Source organism: Lithobates pipiens, unplaced genomic scaffold (assembly GCF_037356315.1).
Source record: "Lithobates pipiens isolate NorthernLeopardFrog02 unplaced genomic scaffold, aLitPip1_a1.2 Scaffold_25, whole genome shotgun sequence".
Taxonomy (NCBI): Eukaryota; Metazoa; Chordata; class Amphibia; order Anura; family Ranidae; genus Lithobates; species Lithobates pipiens.
The window spans coordinates 4380146-4403420 of record NW_027507787.1 but is presented as its reverse complement, the minus strand read 5'-3'; positions in this window follow the sequence as shown (position 1 = coordinate 4403420).

Sequence of the window (23275 nt, the reverse complement as noted above, 5' to 3'; positions counted from 1 at the left end):
GAAATCTCATCTCCTGATACCATTCTATCCCCTGGGAACTTCATGTTGCTTCAAGAGAGTTAATAAAACAAATTAAACAAACTCTAGTAAGGAACCCTTCACCAGCTGGGGTCTCTCTACTGGCAAAGGATGGGCTACTTTGGCACGAAGACAAGGTCTTTGTGCCAGAAGACCTCCGAATGGCCATCCTGGGGCGATGCCATGATCATGTGCTGGCAGGTCACTTTGGCATTGGCAAGACAACTGAATTAGTACAACGGACATTTTGGTGGCCGGGGGTGGAGAAGGATTGTAGGAAATATGTAGAATCTTGTACCACTTGCATCCGCAATAAAACCAGCAGATCCAGAGCCTGGGGTCTTCTAAAACCCTTACCAGTTCCTAGTAGACCTTGGAAGATGATCTCAATAGATTTTATTGTAGAACTCCCCCCATCTGAGGGCCACAACACCATTTTTGTAGTTGTCGATAGGCTGTCTAAGATGGCACACTTCCTGCCCATGAAGGGCACACCATCTGCACGAGAAACAGCTCAAATTTTTGTCAAGGAGATCGTAAGGCTTCACGGGATTCCGGCCAATATTGTGTCCGACCGTGGGGTGCAGTTTACATCCAGATTCTGGAGAGCCTTATGTGATTCGCTCGGGATTGAACTTTCATTTTCTTCTGCATATCACCCACAAACAAATGGGCAAACAGAGAGGACTAATCAGACCCTCGAACAGTACCTACAATGTTTCTCCTCATTTTCTCAAGACGATTGGGCTTCTCTGCTTCCCCTGGCCGAGTTTTCTTATAACAATTCAGTACACTCTGCTACAAAGCAATCTCCATTTTTTGCAAACTACGGTTTCCACCCTTCTTTTTTGTCTAATACAATTCCAGATTCCCCTGTACCAGCTGTTTCCGAAACTATAAATTTCTTCAACGCCAATAACAGACTACTACAGGAAACAATGGCCAAGACACAGGCATACAATAAGGAAGTTTTTGACAGGAAAAGAAGAGGAGAATTGATCTTGAACCCTGGTGACCAAGTGTGGCTAGCAACTACTAACTTGAAACTGGGCCCTAAATTTATAGGACCCTTTCCGGTGAAGAGACGGATCAATGAGGTTGCGTATGAATTAGAGTTGCCTGAGTCATTTAGAATCCACCCTGTGTTCCACATAACCTTGTTGAAACCTGCCATTCCTGACCCCTTTCCAGGACGAAGTTCTGGCCCGCCTGAACCTGTAATTATTGACGGGGAGGAAGAGTTTGAGGTAGAAACAATCTTAGACTGCAGGAAGAGAAGAAATCAGATCCAGTTCCTGATAAAATGGAAAGGATATGGGCCAGAGGACAACTCCTGGGAACCCGAAGGTAATATCCATGCCCAAGATTTGGTTCAGGCTTTTAAGAACTCCCATCCTGACAAGTGGGCCAAGTTGGGCATCCGGAGGCTGCCCTTTGGGGAGGGGCAGTGTCAAAATGGCTGCCGAAGAAGACGACCTGTTACCTCTTCATGTCAGGAAGGGCATTCCAGCACCCAAGATGGCTGCAGAAGAAGATGACCTATTACCTCTGCCCCTGTCAGGATGCCATTGGTGTGCATGCACCATGTGACAGCTTGGTCCGCCCAAACGGGCTATTTAAACTCAGCCAGTTTCCAGGCTCAGTGCTGTCTGCTCTACAGCGTTCCCTGTGTAACCTGCAATTAGCTACCTGACTTCTGTTCCTGTTGTGATCCGGCTTGCTTCCTGACGTTCCTGTTTCCTGCCTGCATCTGACCCCGGCTCGTCCCCCACTCCGCACCTGCCTGCTCCTTCTGCCACTCCGCTGACAGCCTGTTGACGACCCGGCTTGTAATCTGATTCTGCTTCCGCTTCAGCCCCTGTTGCTGACGTGCCCGTTGTGTATGACCCGGCCTGCCTGTACTTGCCTTCTCTTCAGCCTTGAGGGTGCCACCATCCCTTCTGCTGCATCTGCACTCCTGCCTGGAGGGATCAGTTGTCTACTTGTTCCAGCTACCTGCCTACCACTTCTCTGGGATTTCTACAGACACCTCTACAGCCTGGCCGAGTGCTCCGATCCAGCTCCAGGTTCAGCGATCCTACCAGGCACTCGTGCGACTCTGCATCTCGGTGCTTCCTGTCGGCTCTATCAGGGACTCTGAGTCAGAGCTGTAAGAGAGGCCGTCCTCTGCATATCAGGCTCCATCACCAGGTACGTGACAGCAGCTGCAGACTTGACTGTCTCCCCCTGTCTTTCCAGAAAATCTCTGAAACATAGTGAGTGGAGAGGGTAGAGCCTGAGCTGGCCCTGGATACATCCTCAGCCAATCCCTGGTCAGGAGAGAGATCAGCAGGGGGCTGAGAGGTGTATATAGGGGCTGGAGCAGGGAGTGCAGGGTCCTTCGCCTGCTGAAGAGTGACCTAGCCTGAAAGTGCTGTTAAACCTTCCTGTATTATTCTAGCTCATCAAGGAGCTGAAGGATCACCTCAAAGTCACAGGAACACCTGGGCCACATCCAATGAGGATCCTCCTAGGATACTTTTGGGCCAGTGTCAGTGTCAGTTGAAGCTGGAAGAAAGCCTTCAGATTGCGTGTGACACAGTGAGTAGGCCTAATGCCGTGTACACACAATCGGAATTCACGTCTGAAAAAGCTCAAGCTGTCTTGCCTACACACGGTCACACCAAATTCGATCGTTTAGAATGCGGTGACGTACAACACATACAAAGGGACTGGAAAAAGGAAGTTCAATAGCCAGTAGCCAATAGCTTCGGTCTCGTAGTTGAGTCTGAGCATGCGTGATTTTTGTTGTGTCGGAATTGCATACACACAATCGGAATTTGTGGCCAATTATGGCTCTCCTCGCTGCCGGCGCTGTGATTGGCCAAGCATGCGGGGTCACATTGCATGCTTGGCCAATCATGAGCCAGCAATGCACTGCGATGGCGTAGTGCATCGTGGACCGTTCCTGCCACACGTATTTGGTGCGAACGGTCCACAAAGTTCTGAATTCCCCGAACAGACGAATGGCCGATGTTCGAATCGAACACCGAGCTCATCCCTACCCAAGGTATTCTTATTATAAAAAATTGCAGATTAACTGTGAACTGTGAACATGTTAAAGCTTCTATGAGATTTTAGTTATTAGGTGTATAAAGAAATGTTGCTAATCTGCTGTATCAGTTAGTATACTGTATATATTGCCTTGTTAAGCTGTAATACCAGATATAAATGCTTTTTAAAACTTACTATTTGGGTGTCATTATATATATTTCTGGCCTAGCCTCTGGTGTCTGTAAAGGTGTAATTTAAATGTCATTTGGATTGAAAAAGTACTATCAGTTTCTGGTGTCAGTATATTCCATCAGCCCTGTTGTCAACCTTTTCATGTGCATCACAAAAAAGGTCTCTCTTTTTCAATCAGTTAATTATGTGGTATCCATCCAGTATAGTGATTGAGACCCACACATTGGAAATTGCAGTCCATTATACTGACATTATGTTCTTCCCCAGGCTTATTACAAAGGCTATCTGCATTAATGAGGGGACTAGGCATTTTAAATGTAGCTGCTAAACCTTGTCATTTTAGACATGTCAGTCTATATAATAAGCAATGGAAGAGTGACCATCTCCAGCATTCACTGAGGATTGCAGTACATATGGACAATGCGGTGGGTTTATAACACATATCATACCTCCCAACATTTGAACTTCAGAACGAGGGACATTGGAGGAGGGAAAACGCTGCAGTAAAATGTGGGCATGGCTAAGCACTTAGCAGTGGGAGGGGATCAAGGGATCTGGTTAAACAAAAATCGGGCTTGCTTGTAACTATAAAATATGTTTTTATTGCTTTGTCTGAGCCTACCTTAAAGAAGAACTTCATTAAAATAATCAGGGACTGCATAGCAACCAGCAACTGTTGAGACAATGAGGACTTTGTTGAGAAGTATATACTGTACAGTAGTGTGTATATAGTGTGTATAAAGTGCAGGAGTGTGTAATGTACAGAATGCAGGGGTCAGGTATATGTCATGTACAGAATGCAGGGGGCAGGAATATGTCATGTACAGAATGCAGGGGGCAGGACTGTGCAATGTACAGAATGAAAGTGACAGGAGTGTGTAATGTACAGAATGCAGGGGATAGTAGTATGTGATGCACAGAATGCAGGGGTCAGGAGTATTGGAGTATTTAATGAACAGAATGCAGGGGACAGGAGTATGTAATGTGCAAATGCAGGGGAAAGGAGTACGTAATGTACAGAATGCAGGGTTCAGGAGTGTGTAGTAAACAGCATGCAGGGGACAGGAGTATGCAATGTATAGAATGAAGAGGACAAGAGTATGTAATCTATATAATCTATATAATGCAGGGGACAGGCGTGTGTAATGTACAGAATGCAGGGGACAGGAGCATGTAATGCACAAAATGCAGGGGTCAGGAGTATGTAATGAATGGAATGCAGGGGACAGGAGTATGTAATCTATAGAATGCAGGGGACAGGTGTATGTAATCTATAGAATTCAGAGCACAGGAGTATGTAATGTACAGAATGCAGTTGGCAGGAGTGTGTAATGTACAGAATGCAGTTGGCAGGAGTGTGTAATGTACAGAATGCAGGGGACAGGAGTATGTAATGTACACAATCCAGGGGTCAGGGGTGTGTAATGTACAAAATGCAGGGGTCAGAAGTATGTAGTGAACAGCATGCAGGGGACAGGAGTATGTAATGTATAGAATGAAGGGGACAGGAGTATGTAATCTATATAATGCAGGGGACAGGAGTGTGTAATGTATGTACAGAATGCAGTGGACAGGAGTGTGTAATGTACAGAATGCAGGGGACAGGAGTATGTAATGCACAAAATGCAGGAGTCAGTAGTATGTAATGAACAGAATGCAGGGGACAGGAGAATGTAATCTATAGAATGCAGGGGACAGGAGTATGTGATCTATAGAATGCAGAGAACAGGAGCATGTAATCTATAGAATGCCGTCACAGGAGTATGTAATGTACAGAATGCAGGGGTGGTTCCATATATTCCCCTGATCCAATCCCGCCTCCATTTACCACCCTGATCCAATCCTGGCTCCATCCACCACCCGATCCAATCCCAGCTCCATCCACCACCCGATCCAATCCCAGCTCCATCCATCCCCCAATCCCATCCCAACTATATCCATTCCCCTGATCTCATCCTGACACCATCCATCCCTCAATTCCATCCCAGTTCCATCCACCTCTGATCCCATCCCGGCTCCACCCATCCCCTATCCCATCCTGGCTCCATCCATCCCAGGTCTATCCACCTTGAATGAATGAATGAATGAATGAATGAAATACTTGTATAGCGCACAATGCGAACTGAATCGCCTCTAGGCGACCTTCCTGATCCCATCCCAACTCTATCCATTCCCCAATCCCATGCCGGCTCCATCCATCTCCCGATTCCATCACTGCTCCATTCTTCCCACTGATCCAATCCCTGCTCCATCCTTCCCTCGGATCCCATCCCAGCTCCATCCACCCTCCTGATCCCATCCCAGCTCCATCCATCCTCCTGATCCCATCCCAGCTCCATCCATCCCCTGATCCCATCCTGGCTCCATCGACCACCCTGATCCCATCCCAATTCTATCCCATCCCCCATCTCATTCTGGCTCCACCCATTCCTCTAATCCCATCCAGCTCTATCCTTCCCCCTGATCCTATCCCGACTCCATCATTCCCTCAATCCCATTCTGGCTCTATCCTTTCCTCAATCCCATCCTGGCTCTATCCTTTCCTCAATCCCATCCTGGCTCTATCCTTTCCTCAATCCCATCCTGGCTCTATCCTTTCCTCAATCCCATCCTGGCTCTATCCTTTCCTCAATCCCATCCCGGCTCCATCCTTCCCTCAATCTCATCCCGGCTCCATCCTTCCCTCAATCTCATCCCGGCTCCATCTCTTCCTCGATCCTATCCCGGCTCCATCCTTCCCCCGATTCCCATTGTATCTTCATCCTTCCCCTGATCCCATCCTGGCTCTATCCATCCCCAATTCCATCCCGGCTCCATCCTTGCCCCTGACCCCATCTCAGCTCCATCCACCCCTCTTATACCACCCCAGCTCTATCCTTCTCCCCCCATCCAATCTCAGCTCCATCCTTCTTCCCCCATCCCAGCTCCATCCTTCCCCCCCATCCCATCCCAGCTCCATCCTTCTCACCCATCCCATCCCAGCTCCATCCTTCTCCCCCCATCCAATCCCAGCTCCATCCTTCTCCCCCATGCCTCCCTCCTCTGCAAGTCTCACAGAAATCGTCACAGACCTGGCGGAAGAGAGAGCACATTCAGCTACAGGAGCAGGGGAGGTGCTACTGGCAGGACTCAGGAGAGCGGACTCTGTGGAGAGAGCACATTCAGAGTAGGAGCGGATGGGGGTATGCTGCTGGTGCTGGCGGGGGGCTGGGGGTATGGATACTCAACTCCCACACTGGCGGGACTGTCAGCAGTCTACACAGCTGTGGAAATTCTACCTCAGATCAGCCTATCCTGGTAGAGTGGTGTGCTGCTCCCCGCCTCCTGCTCTGTGTACAGGAAAACACAGGAGGAGGAGGCCCGGGTTCAGTGCACTCCGCTCTGCACTGTGTGCCCAGGAGAGATGATGTGTTGCTCGCAGTGTGAGGGAACCGAGATGCCCCGCACACGCCATGGCCATTCGGGGGAATCAGCCCTGATTTGCTGGGACAGGGACCAATTTCCAAAATGGTTGCAGCGAATCAGGGACGGTTGGGAGGTATGCACATATTAGGTAATTTTTGCTGTCTGTGCCCCTGTTCCACCAGATATGGTGATCTATCAGAATTGGTAACGGAAGTGACGTGACATTGCCACCATCTTGCTACATGCCGCACTCCTCCACAGTAAGGATACACTGAGAAGGGGGCAAGCGGACATCTTGTTACATCCACTGGAGTTTTGCATTTCACAGTTATTTTTAACAGGAAATGCAGCTTATAAGGTGAAATATAGTATTTAGAAATCCAACGGACTGTTTAGATGTTGAATTTTAAAAGCAATGGCAAACCTGCTGATCTCACAGGTTTGCTTATCTGACAGAACACCTCTGCTTTTATGATTGAGCATGTAAACAGTCCGATGGATTTCCAAATACTACCATTATATGCTCTATTTCCTGTTAAAAATAACAGTGAAATGCAAAACTCCAGTGAGTGTAACAAGATGTCCGCTTGCCCCCTTTTCGGTGTAACCTTACTGTGCAGGAGTGCGGGGTGTAGCAAGATGGCAATGACAGAACATCACTTCCGTTACCAATTCTGACGGGTCGCCTAATCTGATGGAACCCCCCTATTATAGATATTCACCCTGTCTCATGTGTCCTGTTTACTATTTTCACCGAAAGTGAAAATAAAAGAAAATCCCAAAGTGTGGGTTGTCCCCAGAAAAGTAATAAAGGGGAAATCTTCCAATGGTGACACTAGTTCTGGTGACCTAGGGGGCCCCAATTGATTCCATTATTTTGCAGGGGTTTTCCTCTCACTTTCTGTTTGGCTGTGGGACAGGAAGTGAAGCTTAATCTCCACAATGGGACACAAATGGCAAAAAAAACAAAAACATGACAGGGGTTATAACCCTCCCTTACTATCCAAAATGAAAAAAAAAAGTTTTGCCTATTGTTCTACTTCTAAGTTTCTAGTCAAAATCAGAGGAACATCCAAATCAAGTGTTATTGGTTTCATGCTTGTTCAGGGAAAGTCACTCAGTAGGTCACATAGCACGGATAAGGATGACAGGGAAAGCACCATCCAAAATAAGTCAGCAATAGCAGATTTTATATTTCTATCACTTTTAAAGAGTATGTCCAGGCATGTTTAACCCCAATCCTCCATCTCCTCTAATTATGTACCAACATTTTCTATTCTATTACTGTCTGTGACATTATTATTAGGCTTGTAAAGTTTGTACAGGTGCAGCAGCTGGGATCTCTATTCATTCCGTGCTGCCCGCAGCAGAATACCTACCCCCCATGTCACCAGACCGGGGCCGGAGGGGTCTGCCAGCTTTGGGGAACATTTACATGCACGGGGGGAGTGGTGGCCTGGGAATACAATTAGCAGCGCTCCCGGGAGCGGACGAAATATCCAAGATGGCGGCGGAGCGGCCGCTCATGAGGCCCTCACAGGCACTTCTCCCTGGTGTGACAGGCTACATGAGGAGATATGTGGAGGGGTCCCTTCACCCACAACAAGAGGAGGTCCATTGTCCCCTGCCACCACAGTGTCCCTCCTTAACCAGACCCTGGAAGAAATGCAGGGGCTTTCCCCCTGAGGATCTCACACTCCCAGGCCTAATGCTTCTTATCAGGAAGCAGACCAGCACGCCTCACAGCCCCAGGACATTTCTCTCATGTTCTCTAAATTCACTTAAAGCGGTTTTGCACCTAAAATAAAAATATTAAAAGCCAGCAGCTACTAATATTGCAGCTGCTGACTTTTAATAAAATCACACTTACCTGTCCCAGGGTCCAGCGATGTCAGCGGCAGATGACGAGCGATCGCTCGTCTCGCTGCTGCCCCTCTGTCAGGGAATCGGGAAGGGAAGCATTACAGCTTCACTGCCCGGTTCCCTACTGCGCATTCGCGAGTCGCACTGCGCGTCTCTTATGGTCCCCCGCTGTGTCTCTGGGAACTGTGTGTTTCCCAGAACACAACGGGGGGGGGGGGGGGGCGTCTGCGGGGGTCTGCGGCGGTCTGGCCGGAAGTGGGTGCAGTTACCTGGATTATCCAGGTAACTGCACCCCCCTCCCCCCTGAAAGGTGTCGATTGTGGCACCGGAGGGGGGGGGGGGATCAGATTAGCGGAACTTCCCCTTTAGGGTGAAGAACCGCTTTAAATGCTTGATAGGGGCTTTGATATAAAAGCTGATCTCCAACTCCTGGGCTCCCGCACTGAAAGCATTGAAAACAAAGTGGATGCTATGATCAACCAAGTCAATCAAAACACTGATCGCTTTCAGGAATTGCACGAACAACTTGAGGGGGCTTTGGCAAAAACCAATGACTTGGAAAACAGATCCAGAAATTAAGCCTGAGTCCGTAACGGATATCCCAGATGCAGTTCATTCCCTCATCAAGAACCTCATCCCTGACATCCGAGCCCACAGAATGGAACTGGACCGTGCACATAGGGCCCTAGGACCCCCTCGCCAGGACGGTCTACAACGCGATATTGTGGTCAAACCACACTATTACAGTGTCAAGGAGGAGGTCATGAGGAGAGCCTGGGCCTCCTCACAGACCCAGCTGATGTGACACCAGATACAAATTTACTCTGACATCTCGCCCTTCACTATCCAGAAAAGGAGGTCGCTCAAGCCACTTCTAACGGTTCTGACACAAAAGAACATAAAGTATTGGTGGCTTTTCCCTTTCAGTCTGAAATTTGATCTTAACGGCAAACCTTTTCAATACTCCTCATTCCAGGAAGGTGAACGATTACTACAAAAACTTGGCCTTATTCCTAAGGTTCCTCCTTCTCCCATGCAGGCCTCTTCATCTGGGATGTCCAAACGCCCACCCCAATCTAGCCCTCTAACCTCCCTCTGGATGACACCCAGAAGCAAGAAAGCTAAAGATGGCCTCCCCCCTGATTCTGAGGGGACTCTCTCCTTTCCACCACAACTTCCTTTTTCTTTTGGGTCAGGACCCTCCTAGACCCCAGGCATTTATGCCCACTCGAACCTTACCTCCACATCATCTGTTCATAAGGAACTACTACCCTTTGGGCTGCTCCTGCTACGCCTCCTCTCTGAATCCCTGCAACACACTATGACGTTCTTGAATGACCTAAAACCCGGTGTGGATTCTCCTTCACCTCGGTTTATCCTTTCCCTGATCTGTTTTTTATTTTATTTAATTTTTTACACATACAGGAATACAAACATATACAAACACATACAAACATACAGGACTATCCCTCTGGACTCGACCAGTCTGCTCTATTTCACGACCCACTTGCCCGCCAGGAAAACATCCACCCTTCTGATTACTACCTTCTTCCTCTAAAGGTCCATTGACGCTGTAGAGGTGCTTCCAGAAGGAACGATTTGGGCTTCTTCACCCTTTGCAAGGCTGGAGCTGAGTGGTGCCCGTCAGGCTCCCTCCTTCCCCTATCTTATCCAGGCCTCCTGAGCTGGATCCACACGGGACTCATAGTAAATGGCTCCTCTGTACTTTTCTTATACTTCCCTCCTCCCTCACCCATTTCATACTATATCCATAGTCCCGGTCTCTCCTATCAATGCATATAAGGGACTTATGCCCTGGTTGTCTAGGTGTTCTTTGTTTTATATGTTAGGGGATATTATTTAGGGGTATGGAGGACAGAGCGGGTTGATTGCTCATACCCCCATACTTGGAGTGGTTGACCGTAGTGGTCTTGCTACTCCTCGCTCGGGAACTCCCCCACTAGTGGGGGATACCATGATTGTTTCTCCAGGTGGGGTGACTTTGTTCTCACCTCTACCTCTAACAGCACCCTCTAACAGCATCCGTAATGAACCCTCTAACAGCATCCGTAATGAGAACAGCCTCTGCCACGAAGGTAAGTGGCCGGGGGTCGCCTGTCTTCTCCCCCACATTGCTCCATGGCTAACCCTGCCACACAAAGACCAACCCTGCGCATAGCCACCCACAACGTACAGGGACTTAATTCCCCTGTAAAATGAAGGAAAATATTCTAACATTATCATGCTCAAAAAATAGATATTCTGTTCCTGCAGGAAACGCATTTCCCTAAGTCATATACCCCCTCATTCATTCAAGCCAAATTCCCCAGATTTTACTTAGCAAACTCTGACAATAAGACCAAAGGTGTAGGCTTGTTCTTCTCTCGCAAAACTCAGTTCTCCTTGGTATCTGAATTCAAGGACCTGGAGGGCAGATTTTTGTTGGTTAAGACCCTTATAGACTAACAACTTTACTCATTTCATATTACGTGCCAAACAAGGGACAGGCAAAGTTCTTTAAATCCCTTTTTCACACTCTAGCTCCACTTACTGAAGGCCTAGTCATTTATGGAGGAGGCTCCAACCTAGCTTTCGATGTGGGTATCGATAAAACATGTCCCCTAGGCAAAAACTGGGTACGTCGTACCAGGCAGAGTCTGATTGTAGCCAGACAGTTACCACCATGGCTTGGTGGATGTCTGGAGGGAAATTAATCCGAGGGCACGGGATTATACGCATTACTACAGCCCGCATCAATCCTTTTCTAAAATAGACCACTTTTTCTTCTCCAACAACATGTTCCGCTGGTGCAGCGGTCAGATATTAGGGACTCTGCCTGGTCGGACTATTCCCTTCTCCTAATGTCACTGAATGGTGGTCCAATACAACGCACAGGGTTTCACTAGAGACTGAATGCCTCCATCCTCAGCAACCCCACTAATGTTCGTGAAATTGAAAAACACATTCAGGAATACTTCATTTGAATGACGTGGACAATGACTTCTCCTCTAATCTGTGGGCAGCTAATAAGGTTACAATCAGAGGCAGGCTAATTCAAATCTCTTCTAGAATACGCAAAGCTCGCAAAATTGGACATTGACAGGCTGGAAAGGGAGTTTTCATCCCTAAGCAAACTGCATAAATCCAAACCCTCGCCGGGATTCCGCAAAGACTGGATGCTGCCCACACAGCTTTGAACCTGGCTCTCACCGCAATAGCAGAAAAGGACCTCAGATGGGAGGGAGGGCGGTTCTACCACCAAAATGACAAATTTGGGTCTTTATTGGCAAGACGGTTAACCCCTAAAATCAGAACTCATTCTCTCCCTAAAATACAATGAAGCAACGGAACCCTCACGCAGAACCCCAAAAAGGTTATGGAAGCCTTTCATAACTTTTACCACACTCTTTATAGACTGGGAAGGAACCCTCCCCTGACACCATAGATTCCTTTTTGGAATTAGTGAAGATCCCCAAGATCAGGGAACAGCACAGGGACGAGTTAGAGTCTCCGATCTCTGCGGAAGAAGTAGCACAGGTCATTAAAAACCTTAAAATTAGCACAGCTCCAGGTCCAGATGGCTTCTCTGTTCCGTATTATAAACATTTTTCTTCAATACTCTCCCCATACTTAGCACGCTTTTTTAATTATCTTCGGTCCGGTGAGCTCCTTGATAAAGCTTCAAACTCAGCATTCATAACATTGATCCCTAATCCGGGAAAGGACCCCAATTGTACCTCCAATTATAGACCCATATCTTTGATCAATAACGATCTTAAAATACAAAAAAAAATTTAGCAGACAGGATTTCCAAATTTATTGGCCGTTACATCCATAAGGATCAAGTTAGCTTTATTCCCGGGTGACAGGGGCTGGATCAGATCAGGAGGGCAATCGACGTAGTCTCGGTCTTGGGATCAGGATGGGATGGGGGGCCCCATCAAAAGGGTTTCCTGCTCTCACTGGATCTCATGAAGGTGTTTGATTCAGTCTCCTGGTCTTTTCTGGTACCCACCCTGAAAAAATTAGGATTTGGTAAGTTCTTTATGAACATAATGGGTGCACTATACGCCACTCCGGAAGCAAAAATTAAGATGCAGGGATATCACTTGACCTCTTTCCCAATCCTTCATGGTACGAGACAGGGGTGCCCCTTATCTCCGTTAATCTTTGCTATGATCATTGAGACCCTGGCCATTTCCATCAGAGATAATCCTGATATCAAAGGGGTTCAATGTGGACCACAATCTCACAAATGTGCTTTGTTCACCAACGACATCTTGCTTTTCATATCCTCGCCAAACACCTCTCTCCCTATTATATGCAGGTTGCTGGATGATTTTGGCAAAGTGTCGGGACTTACGGTCAATTATTCTAAATTACTCTGGCACTATCAAGCAGCACAACTATCCCAACTCTCCACCATATATTCTAAGATTGCTCACCCTGATTGGATGCATATGGAAAGACAGGCTATCACAAACTACACCCTAGATTATACTCTGTGGTGCCCCACCAAGACCAGACCGGCCATTTTAGCACCCACGCTATATCATTCTTTCACACTTTGGGATTCCCTTAAAAACAATCCTCACCTGATCTCCCACTGGCACCCTCTATCCCACATTTTCAGAAATCCCCTTTTCCCACCTGGACAGGACATTAAAGATTTCCGATGGTGGCTAGATAAGGTGCTGTACAGGATTGGTCACTTTGTGACCCTGACGGGCCCTATTACTATTGCTCATTGCACCAGTAAACTTGACATGCCAAGAACGGGGAAGTTTAGATTCCAACAAATTTCCCATTTTATCAGATCCCTAGGGCTCACCAATCATAATCCTCCATCCATCACGGAATACGAACTGTGATGTGGTTGGGCCATGGAGCAGGGAGGGGGAAATAATGGTGATTTACTGGACACCCTACCTAACAGAGTGGCACAGAGCCTCTGTGGCTGCTTCAAAAGACATCCTCAACACAGCGTTGGTTGAAGCTAATTTAAATTTTTTAATGAGATTTTATATGGTTCTATTGCGAATAGCTAAATTCATATAGCTAAAATAGCTAAATAGCTAAAGTGGACATATTGGCTCCATATCTGGTGGGAATGCCCCAAAATCAGGGATCTATGGAACAACGTATTCCATATTATTAGGAAAATTATGAAATTGCCTATCCCCAAAACTCCACAGTACACATTCCTTAACTTCTCCAGCCAGGGAATCCCAAGATTAGCCCAAAACCTTATCAGGTTCATCCTTCTCGGAACCAAATTAACAATAGCACGAGCTTGGAAACAGCTCACAGTCTCACTCACTGCTAGTTAAAAGAAAGATATCCTGGATTATGGCCCAGGAAAAAGCTGTTAGCATCCTTTTGGATACGGTAGGCAGAAATGACGCAGTATAGGAACCTTGGGCCAAATACATTTCTGGGTCACTGAACCACACTTCGCCTCCTGATTAACTGTGGAGGAGCGAGCACCACTTCGTCCTGTGTTACTTTAACACCGCTTGTCTACTTCTCTTATCTCCTTTATCTCTTTTTTTTTTCCACCCTATGCTCTATTCTGTTTTTGCTATCCCTCTCTTCCCTTTATCTGATCTTTTGGTACAGCATGGTTCCAGACAAAGCAATAGATACTAAACGCTGCAAAGTTATATTTAAAGTTCTGGGGTTATATCCAAACTTTTCCATACTGGCTTTTAAAAACAAGTCCTCTTCGGAAAATTTACCCCTGTTAGGACTGCCAGGAACTGAACAATAATTGAACGTTCGGCATCCGGGGAGTGACACTCACTGGACCCCAGCACAGTTAGTTCCCATTAGGGGTGCTGGGACTGGGGAGTTTCAACCTCTCTCGTATACTGTTGGGTACTAGCTTATAATTTTACTCTTGAATAGGGCCAAGTGTACCAGAGCTCAGGCACATCCATGCGACACATCTTACCTGTTTGATACTTTTCTGCGATGTACCTCAGAATTTCCTTATCTCACAATGTTGAAGTTCTGTATTACAATGTTGAATTTTCAAGAAAAATCTATTGAAAGAAGAATTTTTGGCAAATTGTCAGATATTTTCTGTACTTGCTGCATTTTTAAAGTTACACAGTAAATGCCCTAACAAAACTTTAAGGTGATCTCCTAAATCTCCTTGCTCGTTAGACAGCCATACCTACAATCTACTATTTTATTTTTTTTCAAATATACATTTTTATTGAAAATTGTATAAACAAGAAATACAGAAAAGTACAGTACAACAATAGTCAAATATGTTTTTCCAGCATATATGTGGGTCTGCAAAAGAGATGCACATTCAGTCTCTGAAAGGGATAGCATAACATCTGTCAGCCAGAGTAAAAGATGAGGTAAGTCCTCGTATGCATATATCGTCTAGATCAAAAGTCAAACCATATCCTTTATATAGATGTTTAGATCTGCTTATTCTTACTATAAGTAATTGATGGTGTACTCCATCTGGCTACTAACTGCTCTGTGGCTTTATAGCATTGGGGGCATAGGAAGACCCACTGAAGATAAGACCCTTAGTTAAGGAAAAGGGAGGGGTGCAGTATAGAGAAGGTAAGGGAGGAATGGGTAGGGGGTGGGTATCTGTTCAACGCGAGCGCGATGGACACGACAGGGGGGTTGTCATGTCACTGGACTATATTGGCGTTAAATTCAAGAGTTCAGTAAAGTCTGCCCTTCATCAGAGAAAATGAACATATTCCATAATGACCAAGTTTTGGAGTGTTTGTCTTGTTTGTGCTGGGCTTCCAGTGATTTAATATCCTTTACTCTGTGCAACCACAATCCCACTGACGGAGGCACGTTTTGCTTCCATGTAGCTGGGATACAGGACTCTGTGGCATTAAGCAAATGTCTGATCATTGATTTCTTGTATGACCGTGCCGGAACTGCGGTTGCGTACAGCAGAAAGAACCCGGGGTCCCTCTGAATTACGCGATCTGTCATCTTCTGTCAATCTACTATTTTATGTCATCCTCCATACTAGGCTAAAGGATGCCTAGGCTTCATGCACACTGGGCATTTGGCTTCAGTATTTTATGATTGGAGGGCCTAGTCACACCATCCAGCTCCACTGCTGGCAGTCTGCCAAACTTTAGGAAAGTCTGGTACCTGCTGTTGCTCAGTGGTACTTTTGTTTAGGGCAGTATGTGCCCAGGGCGAATGCCCAGAATACAGACTACTTGGATGCATACTGCCCTAAACGATCAGTTTTTGATATCCCCCATTGCATTGTAAAACAGGAAGCTAGTTGTCTGCAGGGAAATATACTGCCTGGTTTGATAAGTACCAGGAACATTCACAGACTTATCTGAGAGTGTTATTATCAGCTATGTTCTATGATCCTGCTTGTAGCATATGTTTATTGGCATTTCTATTTTGTTTGTATGACTTTTGTATTAGTTGTTGGACACAATCTTTAGGACTGCACCCTGATCTAATCTGGGTTCCAAAAGAAAATAACCAGTTCAGGATGAAAACTTTAGCACTGCTCGAATCCTCGTGTTTTTAAATGTTACTTTAGGGAAGATACTGTACAATGCATTTTTAGTGAGAGCATATATGAATTTATTATTATTGCAATATATGTTACTTTTTTTTACATGCTTGCCCATCAATGTTTTTGTTGCTGTTTTGCTTTTAGTGATTTTGTAGATTAGCAAGTCTTGGATTTTATTAACTGTGCCTCCCTACTTAATTGTCTTTATGGGCAGGGCTATTTCTACTACAATGAAGAGGTAATATTTGGTTCTACTGTACTCTATGCATTATGCACTTCTAACCCCTGCACTCTGTGTATTACGCAATCAAGATCCATGAACTCTGCCCTGTGCTCCTGACCACTGCACTCTAACTTACTCCTTACCCACTGTACTCTATGCTATATTATACATTATATACTCATAACAAAAGCATTTATTGCCTCAACAGTTGCTGGTTACTAAGTTAAATAGTTATTGACTATTTAAATTATGTTTTTTAGGTAGAGTGTGTGCAGAAAAGCACATGTAATGGAAATTTTTATTTTTGTTTTAAATAATTGGGCTGAGGTTTAACAATTCCCCTTTAAGCCCCTCCCACTGTTTTCACAATTTGCACATGTCCAACCTCATTTATCCCCTCTGGGTGCCCAAGGGTGCCCCAGATCTTTTACAATCCTAGCAATGCCCCTGGTACTGCCACAAGCAATTTGCTTTGTTACTGTTTATTGTTCTGTTTTTCCTTGATATATTCCACTGTTTCCCCTCATGTTATGTGGTTAGATTGATTGTCATTCCCCACTTCACCATCTGAAATTTACTTTCACTTTGTATGTCACTGCGTTAGAGGGCTTTTTGGTGTATAAAGGGTTTCAGAAAGAAATTTCTCTCCACCTCTAAGAAAGAAAACTAGGACCAATCCTCTGTAAGCCTGAACAAAAACTACATTGGCTTCCACTCTAAGCCTTGTTGGTGAGTTGGATGCTGCCTTTGGAGCTTGTCATGCCAGCAAGCTTCCATACTGTCCACTTAGACTGAGTCCTAAAAGGTAAATCTTGTGCACATAGCATTAGTTGAGTCAGAAAACTGTAATTAGCCATAGACTTGCATTATGTCAAGGAACCAGTGGCGGGCTGGTACTCCATTTTTGAAGGGGTGGCAAACAAACCCCCCCTCCCCCTTCAGGTCTGCACTAACCCCATCCAGGTCATGGCTTCCCTGACTTCTCCTCCTGGCTATTCTGGTCTTAAGATTCATCTCCTGTACTGATTGGCTGAGAGGAGAAGACAAAAGCGAATATTAATTTGCTAATGTCACAAGTGGGCACTGCACCCGAGCCCAACCTTTTTGAAGCCAAATAGAGCCTCAGGCTCTAATCATGTTCTTCAAAAAAAACTAAAAATTAATAGAAACCTATAAACCCTGCATGGAGATTAGGAGGCAATGCATGGAGATTAGGGTGCTGCACCCCTGCGCCCCTCATGGACAGGTCGCTGCTCAAAGTAACTTTAAAACAGAATTGTTGCACTAAAGAAAGAAGGTGGTGTATTGAATGAACGAATTTGGTTGCATACCTTTACGTAGAGTAGAATTGCAAATTATACACGGAAGCAAGGTCTTTAAAATATGAACACATGGATGAAATAATTTTTGTGTAACAGGTTTCTTTTATGAGCATATCCTAAAAAAATAAAGACAGTTCAATTTTGCCATGTTACAACCAAAAACTTAAATGTCTTTTATTGGGATTTTAGGTGATAGACCAAGACAACGTGGCACATAATTGTTAAGTAGAAGGAAAATGATAAATGGTTTTCAACATTTTTTACAAATAAATCTGTGAAAAGTGTGGCATGCACTGATATTCAGCCTCCCTCACTTCGATGCTTTGTAGAACCATCTTTCACTGCAATTGCAGCTGCAAGTCTTTTTGGGGATGTCTCTACCAGCTTTTCAGATCTATGGAGTGACATTTTTTGCCCATTCTTCTGTGCAAAATAGCTCAAGTTCTGTCAGATTGAATGGAGAATTGAATTTAGGTTTGAAATTTGAATGGCCCATTCTAACACATGAATATGCTTTGATCTAAACCATTCCATTATAGCTCTGGCTGTATGTTTGGGGTTGCTGTCCTGCTAGTGAACCTCTGCCCCAGTCTTAACTCTTTTGCAGACTCTAACAGGTTTTATTCTAAGATTGTTCTAAAATCTGTTTGGCTCCATCCATCTTCCACCAACTCTGACCAGCTTCCCTGTCCCTGCTGAAGAAAAGCATCCTTAAAACATGATGCTGCCACCATCATGTTTCACGGTGGGGATGGTGTTTTCAGGATGATGTGCAGTGTTAGTTTTCCTCAACACATAACGTTTTGCTTTTAGGCCAAAAAGTTCAGTTTTGGTGACCAGAGCACCTTCTTCCACATGTTTGCTGTTTCCCCCACGTGGCTTCTTGCAGACAGATTCTCCCACCTGAGCTGTGGATTTCTGCAGCTCCTCCAGAGTTACCATGGACCTCTTGACTGCTTCTCTGATGAATGCTCTCTTTGCCTGGCTTGTCAATTTAGGTCTACAGCCATGTCTTGGTAGGTTTGCAGTTGTGCCATACTTTTTCCATTTTCGGATTATGGATTGAACAGTTCCTTATGAGATGTTCAAAGCTTGGGATATTTTTTTTTTACCTAACCTTGCTTTAAACATCTCCACGACTTTATCCTTGACCTGTCTGGTGTGTCCTTTGACCTTTATGATGCTGTTTGTTCACTAAGGCCATCTATGAAATCTCTGAGGGCTTCATGGAACATCTGTATTTATAGTGAGATCAAAATCACACACAGGTGGACTCTATTTACTAATCAGGTGATTTCTGGAAGCAATTGATTCCACTAGATTTTAGTTAGGGGTATCAGAGTAAAGGGGGCTGAATACAAATGTACGCCACACTTTTCAGATATATATTTGTAAAAAATTTGGAAAACCATTTATCATTTTCCTTCCACATCACATTCATGTACCACTTTGTGTTGGTCTATTATATAAAATCCCGATAAAATACATTTATATTTTTGATTGTAACATGCCAAAATGTGGAACATTTCAAGGGGCGTGAATACTTTTTCAATGCACTGTATATCACAAATGTATAGCAACTTAGCAAAAGACAGTGCAAAGTGCATTTACCATTTTTGCAGGAAGCCATAGCTGCAGGATACAGGCAAGTATGCCCCTGCGTGGGTGCTTAGTTGGAGGGGGAGTTGCACAGGCACTAGGATTTACATGATTGTGTTGTGTAATCTCTAAAGTTAGCATCTTAGTCCAGTAAGCAAAGATGGCTCAGCACTTCTAGAGAGAAAAGCATGTCAAGGGATTGTCAGGAAGAGTACAGTGATCTCTGTGAGATCCAATAAATTTGTGCACTTACAAATCACTTAGAATGCATGCACGTAAAATGATTCCAAAGGCCTTTTTTAAATTAAAATATAAAAGAGGTTCTACTTACCTGCTCTATGCAACGATATTGCACAGTCTAAAATATATCAAAACTAGACAAAAAAATTCATCCAGGCAGCGCTACATTAATGAACACCCTTCAGCTTTTATGAATGTGTTGTCATAAAAAGGTATGTGAGTCAATGTTGCAACAATGTGTTCACATCAAAGTTGTAACGGAGTCCAGCAAAGATAAAGTGCTTGATTACCTCCCAGATAAAAAATCCTTACATAATCACTTCCACCTGTGGAGACTTGGAGGTAAAGAGACACCCCCTAAGAGCCAGTTCACACAGGGGCGACTCGTCAGGTGACTTAGCCGCCTGACAAGTCGCGTCCCGTTCTATGCAATGGAACCATTCTAATCAGAGCGACTCAAGTTGCTCCGACTTAGAAAAAGGTTCCTGTATGACTTTTGGGGCGACTTGCATTGACTTCTATACAGAAGTCATTTTGCAAGCCGCCGCTAAAGTCGGATCCCGGTCGCCTGAGGCTGCAAGTCTTGCTGCCTCAGTGTGAACGGGCTCTAAAGGTCAGATTCTTAACAGACTGTGCTGATAACAAGCATGAAGCACCCGATTGTAATTTCAATCTTCACCTTGGAAAGTTGATCAGACGGGAGTGCGGGTCATCCACTCATGAGCTCAGTCACATGTAGGGAAAGAAAGAAGCTCCATAGTGTGATCCCCTTTCAAATTAATTTAGCCACACCCTGACGCATTTCGTCATCACACAACATCATCTGAGGGTGTGGCCCCATGATCCAACATAACCTTATATATGGTAATCAACCTGAAATATGTTAGCCCTTTCCTTCATGTTGCTGCGGTATCTAAACTTGCAAAGCAGCCACTTGTCCCTGTCCGCCTACATCAGACAGGGACAAATTGAATAGGCCTCGTAGCAAGTTAATAGTAATGTGCAAACAGTTATATATGTACCATCATCCGAAACAATTGAGAGAATTTTTGGAAGTCAGGACCCCACCCAAGACTCACCAAGGGAGAAAGGCAAGTGGACTATCTCGGTAAAATATATATAAAAAATACAAAGCAAATTAAAACCAAGTTAACAAAGTTTATTCATACAAAATATAGAAAGTATACACATAGGACCTAAAAAGCTACACAGATGACATGGTGTTTTCGACTAGTTTCTTGGGTTAACCGCTTCTTCAAGAAATACATCTGTGAACAGAAAGTACAGTAATATATAGAAATTTATATAGAAATTTAACATATATATATATATATATATAGTGAATACTTTTACTACATAATAAATGGGGGGGGGGGGGGGGGGGAATAAGAGTTTTACAGCTTATTAGTGATATTGATTTATCAGGAAAATCTGAGGTGTATCTAGTAACAGCACACGTGTCTTCTTTGTACACCCTTATTCAGCATGATGACGCCCTAGCTCTAAACTGGGCCTTAAGTAGCAGAGAGGATATACCGTTCGAACAGAAAGTGTTTTTGAGACAAGTATTAGATTTTTGCTTGTCTCACAACTAATTTTGGTACAATCACCAGTTGCTTTCGCAAAGAAAGGGTGTTGTGATGGGGGCCAAGTTTGCCCCCAGGCTTGCAAACATTTTTATGGGGGAGTGGGAAGACAAGTTTGTGTTTGCCAAAAAAAGAGAACATTTGCTCTTCTATAAAAGGCACATTGACGATCTGTTCTTCATTTGGGAGGGAAACAAAAGTTCCCTACATTAATTTTTAGTGGAACTTAATTCTAATAATAATAACATTAAATTGGATTATGAATTCAATAGAGAAGGGATCCATTAACTTGATGTGAATATGTGGAGACTGGGTGACTCATTTTCCACTACAGTATATTTTAAACCTACAGACAGGAACAGTTACTTGGCAATTAGTAGTGGTCACCATCCCCACTGGTTAAGAAATATCCCAAAGGGACAATTAATGCGAGTGAGAAGAAATTGTAATTTTGATAGTGATTTCTGGGCAGAATCTATTATAATTAAGGATAGGTTCATACAGAAAGGCTATAAGGAAGGCCAATTTGATAAAATTATACAGGATGTAGCAGAAATTCCATGTGAATCCTGTTTAACAGATAAAGAGTCTGTAAGTAACAGTAGACAGGAGTGGGACTTCATTTCCAACTTCCATGTACAGTATAAGGAAATTCAGGGCATTTTTAAGCGGCATTGGCACATATTGAGTATGGATAGAGTGCTCAAATAAGTTTTACCTGAAAATCCCTAGTTTATTTATAGAAAAGCACCTAATTTTGGCGATATGATTATGAAAAAGGTTTTGGATCCACCTAACAGACCATGTGTTAGGACCTGGGCTTGAACAACACACCTCTGGTGTGTCTGGCAGTGACTCTGCTTGCTTAGCCACCTGGAATGCTAGACAGCTCCTTGGACAATTCCTTGAATGATCTTGTCTTGAATCTTGTTTGCCTTGAACCCTTTGCTCCTCCCATGAACTTCCTGATTAAGCCATGTCTCTGCACTTCTTGGTTGCCAGAATATTGTGCCTTCATCAGCCAATATCTTGCTCCTGTCTCTCCTGCTGCCGACCGTATCCTCGCTACCATTCGTTACCGACATTTGGCTTGTCCCTGGACTACGCTTCTGCTGAATCCCAACCTGCAACTATTTGTTACCGACTTTTGGCTTGTTTCTCAACTACGCTTCTGCTTGATCCCTACCTGCTATATCTGCTACCAGACCCCGGCTTGCTCACCTCCTGGTGGGGCTATCCTGAGGACCGCAACCTGGCACTAACACGCAGCAAAGCCCATCTCCACCTTCAGGAGCTCTGGTGAATACCGGTTAGTGCTTAGATCCCACACGTCAGGTTAACCCGTGTCATCAGCCGGGGTGACCTGTGTGAATACCTGCTCTGCTGCTATAGCTACTGGCCTCTGAGCCTGACTCCAGACCGTGACACCGTGCATGTTTTGGGATCGGGCCGTGTTCTTCTAATGTAGAAGATGCAAAGCCTGTTCACAGGTTAATTGCCATATTAGAGGCCTTTCAAATTTATGTCAACTGGTAACAATAGAACATTTAAAATGTCAGAATTCATCACATGTAATACCACACATGTAGTGTATGTCTTACAGTGCCCATGTACTTTAATGTATGTGGGACGCACAAAAAGAACTTAAAAAAATGTATTTCTGAACATATATATAATATCGAGATTGGTTTTAAATATAATAGTGTGTCCTTACATTTAAAAAAAATTGCACAAACAGCATCCGGGTGGTATAAAATTTTGGGGGGTCGATAGAATTTATCCCAATTGGAGGGGGTCTAATTTGGTACGTGAAATATCGAAATGAGAAACTAAATGGATTTTTCTTATGAATACATTGATGCCTGATATTGATGCCTGCCGGCTTGAATATTGAATTTGATGTTAACTGTTTCAAAAGTGATTACTAAAATGAGCAATTAGGTTTCAATTTAATAATTTAATTTATTCAATAGTACATTTATATCCAATTATGGAATTAGGTCAGGTATTAGAATTTTTAACAGTGATTTTAGGTTTCTAACAGAACATATCTGTAAAGTTCTTCTTATTTTAAATAAAACATAGTGTACCTAAATCAGCCATTTAATTTATTATTAATATTGTTAAAATAATGTACAAATTATGCAATTAGAAAAACTATCTAATAAGAATTTCCTATTAGAGTAATCTAGACCCCTATTTGTTTACATATTATTGATATACATATTCACAAAGGAATAGATTTGCATTTATTGTGTGTGAA